Raw genomic sequence first — 11548 nt, 5'->3', positions numbered from 1 at the left:
AAAAACTGATGCTAAAGCTGAAGCGCCAATCCTTTGGCCACCTGATGGGAAGAACTGACTCATTTAAAAAGACTCTGATGCTAGGAAAGATTGAAGTCAGGAGGAGAAGGGGATGACGGAGAATGAGATGGTTGGATGACATCACCAACTCAATGGACATGAGTTTGAGTAAACTCTGGGAGTTGGCGATGTACAGGGAGGCCTGGCATGCTGCAGTCTATGGGGTTGCAAAAAGTCAGACACAACTGAGCAACTGAACTGAACTGAACTGAATCATTAATTATATAATGTTGAGATTGAATGAACAATTATTGACCATATATTAGACTAGAAACCTCCACATAACTTTTTTTTCATTGTCTAATATGAAGCTTGTGCTGTGCTTAGTTGCTCAGTCATGTACCACTCTTTTGATCTCATGGACTGTATTCTGCAGGCTCCTAGTCCATGGGATTCCCTAGGCAAGAAAACTGGAGTGGATTGCCATGTCCTTTCTCCAGGGGATCTTTCCAACCCAGGGATTGAACCCAGGTCTCCCGCATTACAGGCAGATTCTTTTTTTTTTTTTAATTTTATTTTATTTTTAAACTTTACAATATTGTATTCGTTCTGCCATATATAGAAATGAATCCACCGCAGGCATACATGTGTTCCCCATCCTGAACCCTCCTCCCTCCTCCCTCCCCATACCATCCCTCTGGGTCGTCCCAGTGCACCAGCCCCAAGCATCCAGTATCGTGCATCAAACCTGGACTGGTGACTCATTTCATATATGATATTATACATATTTCAATGCCATTCTCCCAAATCATCCCACCCTCTCCCTCTCCCTCTCCCACAGAGTCCAAAAGACTGTTCTATACATCAGTGTCTCTTCTGCTGTCTCGTATACAGGGTTATTGTTACCATTCTTTATCATCTGAGGCACCAGGGAAGACTAGAAACTTCCACACAATTTTTTTTTCATTTTTCTAATATGAAGCTTGATTTTGATCAAACATCAGTTGAAATAATTAACTATCTTACAGTATACACATACACACATACAGTGAAGTGAAACTCGCTCAGTCATGTCTGACTCTTTGCGACCCCATGGATATAGTCCTATATAGGCCATGGAATTCTTCAGGCCAGAACACTAGAGTGGGTAGCCTTTCCCTTCTCCAGGGGATCTTCCTAACTCAGGGATCAAACCCAGGTCTCCCACATTGTAGGCAGATTGTTCACCCATTGAGCTATCAGGGAAGCTGCTGATACACATACACACATATAGAGAATCACACAATTTAAGGGAGTGATTAATAAGCATTTTTCAAAATATTATTTCTTAATAAAGAAAACTTCAAATGAAGATAAATTTGCCTTTTTACTTTCCCCACCACCATAATTATGTTGCTATCCAGACCTGACAGTGGTGATATCCTGAAAAGAATCCCAAAACCACACATTCTAACAGAGTGTTTTTTTGAGATTAATTATTAACAGTTTCAGGATACCATGTGTAGTGTGCAAACAGACCCTTACAAGGGTTAATCCTTGGACTTAGTTGTATAACTTTTTATTTTATTTTATTTATTTATTTTATTTTATTTTTTAACTTTACAATATTGTATTGGTTTTGTTATATATCAAAATGAATCCGCCACAGGTATACATGTGTTCCCCATCCTGAACCCTCCTCCCACCTCCTTCCCCATACCATCCCTCTGGGTCATCCCAGTGCACCAGCCCCAAGGATCCAGTATCATGCATCGAACCTGGACTGGTGACTCACACTTTCAAGAATATTATACATGTTTCAATGCCATTCTCTCAAATCATCCCACCCTCTCCCTCTCCCACAGAGTCCAAAAGACTGTTCTATACATCAGTGTCTCTTTTGCTGTCTCCTATACAGGGTTATTGTTACCATCTTTCTAAATTCCATATATATGCATTAGTATACTGTATTGGTGTTTTTCTTTCTGGCTTACTTCACTCTGTATAATAGGCTCCAGTTTCATCCACCTCACTAGAACTGACTCAAATGCATTCTTTTTAATGGCTGGGTAATACTCCATTGTGTATATATACCACAGCTAAGATATCATAATGGAAATGATAACGATTTTATTTACTTTACTATCTTGCTCAATGGTTACTCATAAAAGAAGAATCTGTACACAAGTTAAATTGTTACAAATATGGGAAGAGTCAGGGAAATCAAGAAGTATTGATACAATGGGATGTTGTGAAGCTGGAAGTATTGAATTCTCCCTTAGAAATGTGAGAAAACAATCAGAAACCAGATGAAAAACCTCACAGGAGCTCTAGAAACGAACAAAACTATGGGAATACATTAAACACACTATCAGGAAAATTCCAGAAGAGAGCAGAAGGTCATTTCATTTACTCCCACTTACCGCTTCCCTGACTTGTACACAGCAGTCTTGATCTGTAAAGGGCGGCAGTTCAGCTCCCAGTTGCCTCCAGCAAACCAGATTGATCACAAAAACCTTAATGCAATGTTCCAACCTATTTGGGTGTTGCCTGGAGACTGGTGTCTGTTTTTCATAAACCTAAGCTTAAACTAAAGAGCAGCTGGAGTGGCTTATTACTATTGCAGGGAGACTATATATATATATGGGGCCAGGGACAAGGAATTAAGGGTGGAGACATAGACTAGAGCATATAAAACCTTAAATGGAACAGGGTGTGGATTTAGGGGACGGAAGGCATTCAAAAACAGCCATATATTCAGGAGAATCAAAGAGGCACACCTACTCCAGGCAAGATGCTGACTCATAAATGAACTCAGTGCCCGTAGCTTAACTATTGGGCTAATCCCAGGACTAAAGTCAAGTTAACTAGTGAAGGCCAGTCAGGACATGGCACAAGTCTACAAAGAGTGGGTATTTTGTGTTTGTTTCAAGTGCCCAGTTGTGAACACATTCACACCCCATACACACAAAACTCAATATGCATCAAAGACTGACACATACAAGACACAAATACGGAACTCTTATAAGAGAAACTAGAGGGAAAACTTCATGGCATTAGATTTGGATATGTCACCGATATATTATGGCATCCATAAGTGATGGTACCAATAAGTGATGGCATCCAGTCCCATCACTTCATGGCAAATAGATGGGGAAGCAATGGAAATAATGACAGACTTTATTTTCTAGGGCTCCAAAACCCTGCAGATGGTGACTGCAACCATAAATTAAAAGACACTTGCTCCTTGGAAGAAAAGCTAGGACCAACCTAGACAGCATATTAAAAAGCAGACACATTACTTTGCTGACAAAGTTTCATCTAGTCAAAGTTGTGTTTTCTCCAGTAGTCATGTGTGGATGTGAGAGTTGGACCATAAAGAAAGTTGAGCTCTAAAGAATTGATGCTTTCGAACTACTGGGTTGGAGAAGACTGTTGAAGAGTCCCTTGGACTGCAAGGAGATCAAACCAGTCCATCCTAAAGGAAATCAGTCCTGATATTCATTGGAAGGACTTATGCTAAAGCTGAACCAATACTTAGGCCACCTGATGGGAAGATCTTTTGCGAGACCCTTTGCGTCAACTTTGTCACTTCCCGAGAGAGTCCGGTCTTGGGGTCCTTCTCGGTAGTGGACATGGCGAAGGGGAACCCAGATTTCCTCTCCATCTGCAATGACAAGACCATAACCCTTGCCTAGGAGTCGTAAGATTCCTGGCAGCCACTGTTTAAATTGCTTATACCATACTGGTGTATTGATTTCTAATTTGCTGTTTTTGTCTTCTGCAAAATGTCTATCTGCACAGATAGACAGAATTATTTTTTGTTAAATTTAAAAATTTCAGGGAATAAAGAATTAAAGATAATAGTAATTGAGGGTTCATAGGATAAGAAGTGTATCTCCTCTTCCATATTCCCCCTTTCTGTTTTAGTAAATGAGTTTTTAGGGTGCGGTGGGCTCTTTCCATAATGGCTTGACCTTGAGGATTATAGGGTATTCCTGTAGTGTATGTTATGTTCCATTCTGATAAAAATGAACGAAATGAATGCGAGGTGAATGCAGGTCCATTGTCTGTTTTCAAGACAGAAGGAATCCCCATAACGGGGAAGGTGAGTAAGAGTGCAGAAATGGCGTGTTTGCTGGATTCTGAAGAGACAGGTACTGCCCAGATAGAGTTGGAAAATGTATCTATTGAGACAAAAAGTAAAGAAAATTTTCTTAAGGAGCAGTGAGTGAAATCAGATTGCCAAAGGGAGTTAGGCTGTTGCCCTCGGGGATTAACTCCTGAAATCCTAGTACGCACGTGCAGCGGGGCGCAGACATCACAGATTTTAATAATATGTCGTGTTTCAGTGAGAGGAATATGGTATTTAGAGTGCAATCTGTTAGCATTGGTATGAAGATTAGCATGTTCATCACTGGCAGATGTAAAAATGGGAGCTATGAGCCTGTCAACAGCATCATTTCCTGCGACCAGAGGGCCAGGTAAACCTGAATGAGCACGTATATGTGCAATAAAGAAAGGTTCTGTACGTGAGCGAATTAAAGCTTGAGCCTGTGAAAAGAGAGTATATAATTCTTCATCTAGGTTGTATAGAAAGGCGGTAACAAAATCAAGAAAAAGGGAAGCATGGTATTTGGAATCAGTATATACGTTGAATGATTATGGTTGAAGCGACAAAAGAGCATATTGCTGGGGACCAGCCCCGGCTGAACCAGGGTATTCGAAGCGGGGACGGCGTCGGCGACCTATTTATTTAAATATTTTATCAAAGATATAAAGAGTAATAGGATGAGGATAGCTCAGTAGGAAAATTCAGTGAAGAAAAGAGGCTGAAATAAGGATAGCTCAGTGAGGAAATTCAGTGGAGAAAAGAGGCTGAATAATTCAGCCAGAAGGTAAGAGAAAGAACGACATGGTGAGACCAAGTTTCGGTGAACAAGGCCCGCACTTTATTTTCCAAAGTAGTTTTTATACCTTAAGTTATGCATAGAGGATAATGGGGGAAGGGGTAGAGTCAGGCAGCAAGCCAGGGTTTCTTCCTGCAAACTTATCATATGCAAAAGCTTAGGTGATTTGCATCATCTTCTGGCCCGGAGGCCTGTTAACATTTTAAGACCCTTTCTTCAGAAAACTTATTTTTCTCTAAAGGTGATAAGTCAAGCGCCACCCTCCAAAAGCGTTAGGTAAAGTTACATTCCTACAGAGCAAAGGTGTGGTGGGCTATAACAAGAAAAAGAATTAACTCAAGGGTCCCAGGTTACAAACATTAAAGCTACTACTTACACCAGTTATATTAATCAATACACTGTCAGGGACACAGCAGGTAAGGGATATGGAAACTTAGCAGCAAACATTGGCCCAACAAGTGAAAATCCCTTCACCAATACAATTTCTAATCAATCTTTTAACTACTCGAAAGAATCTGTGTTTAGACAGTTTACAACATCTCCTGCCTCTCACAGTTGGGAGGCTCTGAACAATCACATGTGGCTGGAAAAACCTATTCAGGCAGGCTAGAGGATTTCCAAAGGAGTTTGTAAGTTAAACGCTGTCACACCCAGGAATTATTAACTGGAACTGTAAGCTAACTTTTTTCAGAGAGAGGTAGTGGGGGACAGCCCCCCGTAAAGTCAGAGGTGTAGGTGAAAGCACAAAGCAGAAAGTAGGCAGACTCTGGTTTGGGGGCTAGATGCTCGAGAATTTCCAGGGGGACTCCTGAAGCTCGATCCCGCCTTGGCGTATGCCGAGCCTCCTTCCTCATGACCTTTGTCATGGGCGGGGTTCCTCACGCTGGCTCCCAGCAGTGATAGAATTCCATTTGAGCTATTCCAGATCCTGAAAGATGATGCTGTGGAAAGTGCTGCACTCAATATGCAATATGCACTCAATATGCCGACTCCCGGCAGCATATAAAGCATACAACTCCACTCTTTGTACTGAAGAATAGGTAGTGGGTAATTTCTCTTTGATATCAGGGCCGACAAACCCTGCTAGGCCTTTCTTGTTGCCATCAATGAAATAGGTGGGTGCATTGATAATAGGCTGGGATGCAATGATATTAGTTACAATGAATTTAGTACATTGTAGAAAGTCCCACAATTATCCTTTCGGCAGATGAAATGAGATAACATTCTGAAAATCACTTAATGCCATTTGCATGGTCAGGTTATACTGTAAGGCAATTTGCAATTCCTGTTTTGTCAAGGGAACGTGTATTGCATATGGATCAAATCCAGTCAAAGTTTGTACATGGCTTCTTCCTGACACAATTAAGTGCCCTATTTTCTCAATATATGATGCAATTTTTTTAGACTGTTTAGTGTGTAAATATACCCATTATATTGGGCTATGCTGAGCTATAATTGCAGTGGGCTAATGTTCAGTAGGGAATATATATAAAGAAACTGGTTTATCATAATCTAGCTGAGTTGAAAAAGATTGTTGAATGCGTTTCTCCATTAAGGCCAGTTCTTCTTTGGCCTCTTTTGTTAGCTACCTAGGGCTGTTTGTAAGGCATAGGTGGGGATGCCGACAGATGACCGTAGCCAATTAATATCTCCTAGCAATTTTTGAAAATCATTCAGTGTGCATAGAGATTGCACAGAAATTTGAGTTTTTTGAGGTTTGATTTTAGATTCTTCCATAACATGTCCTAAATAATTAAAGGGTGCTTTCCACTGAATTTTATCTGGCGCAACAAGCAGGCCATGATTTTGAAGAGTAATAGTAACTTCATTATATAACTGTTGTAAACAGAGTTCAGATTCCATAAAGGGAAGTATATCATCCATATAATGAATTATAAACGCAGTAGGATACTTGTCTCTAATGGGTTGTAATAAAACAGATATGAGATATTGGCAAATGGTAGGGGAATTCATCATTCCCTGAGGTAGCATCTTCCATTGGAATCTTTTAACAGGAGCCATGTGACTTATAGAAGGAACTGAAAAGGCAAAATGTTTTCTATCTTTAGGCTGCAAAGGTATAGTAAAAAAGCAGTCTTGTAAGTCAGTAATAACTACAGACCATCCTTTTGGTACCATAGAAGAGGAGGGCAATCCGGGTTGTAAGGGCCCCATAGGTGACGTGGTATTATTAACATTTCTTAAATCTATCAACATTCGCCATTTTCCTGATTTCTTTTTTATTACAAAAATAGGGGAATTCCATGGGGAAAATGAAGGTTCTATATGAGCTTTTTGTAATTGTTCATTAACTAATTGCATAAGAGCTGCCAATTTTTCTTTAGTTAGGGGCCATTGAGGTGTCCATACTGGGGTATCAGATTACCAATCGAGGGGCAGCGGTGTTAACTCAATGGCCCCCATTAAAAAGGTTCATTTAAAGAAATTGTGGCTTTCGTTTGTTCAAGAAAATCATCTCCCCATAAATTGATAGGGATATCAGTAATATATGGTTTAAGATAAGCTACAATTTGATCAGGGCCATACACTTGTAAATAGGATGCACTGACAAAAGTTTGTGTGGCATCAGCTTCACCCACTCCTAATAGTCTAGAAGGAGTCACAACCTTACCCCAATTGAGGGGCCATTCTGCAGCTCTAATGATTGAAATGTCAGCTCCAGTATCTAACATGCCTGTGAAATTATTTCCCCGTATGCGTAAAGTAAGCATGGGTTTCTGATGTTCCTTTAATAAGGTGGATAGTGCAGCAATAAGGTTGATACTACCAAAGCCTTCCTGCCGAACTTTATCAGGTGCCTTCATTGGTTTAACATATGGCAAAAGTAATCATTGTGCAAAATGTTCCCCTTTTTGTAAGTATGCATTTCCCGTTTTCATAACATTTACCATAACATGTATTTCGCCTTCATAATCTTTGTCCACAACACCAGTCAATACCATTAAACCTCTCATTGTGCAGCTATTACGTCCCAAAATCAGTCCCATTGTCCCGGGTGGAATCGGGCCATAATATCCAGTGGGAATTTTGTGGGGGTTGTATAATTCTATTAGTTCCATGCCATAAGGACTAGGTGTATCAATGCAAGCACTCTTAGATGTAGCTGCTTGTAGCGTCATAACGCTAGGTCCTCCTTTTGTAGTGGGGCTAGAGGATGGCCCCTTTATCAGTTTCCCTGTTGTTTTTGTTGTGCATTGGGGTTCAAGGTGTTTCCATCCTTATCAAATTTAGAATGACATTCACTCAGCCAATGAAACCCCCTTTTACATCTTGGACATACTCCTGGGGGTCTCTTCCTATTAGAAGTAGTATTATTTTTTCCAGCCTGTGTTGGCAGGCTACATTGTTTTTTCATATGGCTGGGCTTCCCACAGTTAAAACATTTGGTATTAGCAGCCTTTTGTACATTAAAGGTTTCCAATGCTGCCAATGTTGCTCTATGGGACATAGACCCGATGCCCCTACATGCTTTCAAATATTCCATAAGAGAGCCAGTCTCTCGAATAGGTCTGAGCACGGATCGACATTCCTCATTAGCATTTTCAAAAGCAAGTTGTTTTAAAATAATATTTTGTAAAGTCACATCCTTAATAGATTTTTCAATTGCATCCTTTAATTTTCCTATAAATTGAGAATATTCCTTCTCATGTCCTTGAATAATCTTAACAAATGAACCATCAGAGTTAGCGCTATCAACCTTTGCCCATGCCCTGCAGGCAGTTTCTTTAATGAAATGTAACATCTCAAGGGTAACATTAGCTAATTGCGCCATTACATCGGCCACAGTCCCTGTTCCAGTCAGTATATCATAGGTTAAATTGGCAGGGTTATCACGAGATTGCTGGTCAATCATCAGCTGTTGGGCCTCATCACCAACCTACATTTGCCACTGCAGTAATTGTTGAGGATTTAAAACCATCTTTGCTACTTGGAAAAAATCATATGGCATCCAATGGTCAGCCCATCCTCTGAGAAATTCTATACAGTAAGGAGAAGTAGGTCCATACAGAGTACATGCTTTCTTAAAGCTAGACAACATGCCAAAATCTAGATTAGCCCAAGTTTTGGTCTTGGGCAGGTTGATTAAATTGCATTGGGAAAGCGAAAGTGCAAGCAGGCATCTCCCGAGGAGGAGTGAAATGATTGGTACGAGCAAAGTTAGCAATTGCTGTTACAGGCGGAGCAGAAGGAAAAACCTTAGATTTGGGCTGTCCACTGAACGAAATGACTTCCACCTTAAACGGTTTCGGTTTTGGCACGTCCTTAATAGATACATCCTCAAGTTGTTTTTCCAGGGTTTGTGTTTGATTGAGCATGACATTCTTGCATTTCAAAGTACCTTGCATGTCTTGTTCATCAAGCTCGTATTCATGCAAAGACTGAACAGTCTCTACCTCCAAATCAATATTATGTCCTTCAATTTGTTCTATGACAGCCCATATGAGTGACCAGGTAACCCACCATTGAGGCGGAATGCGAACTCCCTGCCGATATGCTCACAAAATATTATTTTTAACCCTTTTCCATACATCAAGATCAAGCGTCCCCTCCTCCGGGAACCATAGATTATGTTCCACTAGTATATGATAGCAGTCATTCAACTGATCTCTTGAAACATTAACACCGTTTTGTTTCAAAAAATGATGCATTATAGAAATGAAAGGAATTTTACCTGCTATGTTGTCCCATCCTGCTTATCTCTTTCTGCAGGGCTTGTCGCTTTGTTCAAACTTTCTCTCAAGTCCCTGTTCATGGAGCCACTTATTGGGGATTTTCTCCCGGGGACTTGGAAGCAACGAACCTGAATGAAGGACACTTGGACAGTCTCTTGCAAGGACTGACAAGTTTGTTTCTGCAGTCAAGCTTTTTTATAGAAGCAGGAACAAAGAGCTCAAAGCATGCGGCCAGCAGAGCGCATACGGAGTTAACACATAATCAGTAGAAACATTTCAAGGACAGTGCTCTCTAAATGACTCTAGGGCTTCTCCTACAACCCGTTCTCACAAGTAACATCCCTATTTATTATTAACTCTTGGTGCCGAGCATAACCAAAGGCAGGAGATGTCTTTCTGTCCGTAGTGCAAAGCCGCGTACTTCTGGCCCTTCGCCATTTTCCCAAGGACTTTCTCCTTTTATGGCTATTTTGCACTATGCTTCCCAACAAATACTGGAGCGTATTGGGCAATAATGGTTGCCACACCTTCTAGAGCACTTTATTTTCTACTACCCTAGCGGTGAACTCCCCTGAGTACCTGGTGCTGCCAGAACACCTGTGACCCAAGCAGCTGCACCACCTCCACACCTGGCCCTCACAGGGACAAATCCAAGCCCTCCAGGGCAGCCTCAGGAGCTAAACCCCAGTGGACAACCCATATGTAGGGGTGGAAATAAAACCACAATTGAAACCCAGGGGCAGTGTGGCTAAAGAAGAAGACTCAAAACCTGCCCACCAGCTGTACAAGGCAGCAGATTAAACCCACATGATCAACTAAGCAGAGTTTGTGCCTATGGAATATATAAAAGGCCATTGAGAGCTCCCACAAAAGAAAATGCACTAGCTCTGATAGCTGGGGATATTGGAGGCAAGAACACACAGGAGTAGGACCAGGTTAGAATCTGAGCAGCCCCCACAGCAGGTCCAGAGATCAGTACAGTGTTGGAGGGCATCCTAGGGAGGTGAGGTAGACTGTGATTTCCAGCGTGGGAAAGGATTCTGACAACAGTGACTCAAGAAAAGCATTTATTATTCTTATTTTTTTTTTTTACTTGTTCTGTAGATTCTTTGGATTTTCTTTTTTTGCCCCCTCCATTGTAGTTGTCGATTTTATTGGCACTAAGAAATTCAACTAAAGTTTTGAGCTTTTTCTTTTTCCTCAGTTACATTTTATTTTTTATTGTTATCATAAACCTCTGCCTCTACATTGGGCTTTTGCAGTTCTATGGAGTTTTCCTCTTTTATTTTTTTTCTCTTTTTTTAATTTTAATGCTTAATTTTTTAAACTGACCACTATTTTTCCTATATTTATTCCTTTGTTTGCTTTTCCTACTTTTTTCCCCGTTGCAGTTAATCTTTAATGTATATAACTCTTCTTTATCTACCTCTATTTAACTTTGCATATCTATTCTTTCTTTCTTTTCTTTCTCTCCTTTCCTCTCAACATATTTGTTAGTTTCATTTTCATTGCTTTATTCCCCAATTGGCACCTTGCTTTAGTTTTGTTTTCCAGTTTGTGCTTTAATTAGTTTTGTTCTGGTAGATATAAATTTTGGTTTCCTTTGTTCACCAAGTCAATCTATTGTACTTAATTTTTGTTGGACTGCTTTGATTTTGTTTATGGGTGTATATGTATATGTGTATATTCAATCACATCTTCTATTGTTGTTATGAAACCTCTGCCTCTACATTAGGCTTTTGCAGTTCTGTGGAGTTTTCCTTTTTTTCCCTTTTTTCTTTCTTCTTCCATTTTTTTCTCTTTCCCTTTTTTATAATTTTAATTTTTAATTTTTTAAACTGATTATATTTTTTCTACATTTATTCAGCATTTTTCTTTCCTACCATTCTTTTCCCCTTACAGGTAATCTTTAATGTATATACATCTTCTTCATCTATATCTATTTAACTTTGCATATTCTTTCTT

General features: G+C 40.1%; 1 protein-coding gene across 1 annotated transcript in view; it reads right to left on the bottom strand.

The window, feature by feature from the left end:
* The window catches only part of LOC104985995 (dihydrodiol dehydrogenase 3-like), a 75874-nt gene extending 65662 nt beyond the window's left edge, over nucleotides 1-10212 (bottom strand). The window contains exon 1 of the mRNA XM_010836396.1: nucleotides 9583-10212. The gene's annotated coding sequence lies outside the window, so the exon portion shown is untranslated. The remainder of the gene's footprint in view (nucleotides 1-9582) is intronic.
* Nucleotides 10213-11548: the final 1336 nt, after the last annotated feature.

The sequence above is a fragment of the Bison bison genome, unplaced genomic scaffold, assembly GCF_000754665.1.
Source record: "Bison bison bison isolate TAMUID 2011002044 unplaced genomic scaffold, Bison_UMD1.0 scf7180017864063, whole genome shotgun sequence".
NCBI lineage: Eukaryota > Metazoa > Chordata > Mammalia > Artiodactyla > Bovidae > Bison > Bison bison.
The sequence above is the reverse complement of the archived record's forward strand: the minus strand, read 5'-3'. Positions and strand labels throughout refer to the sequence as shown.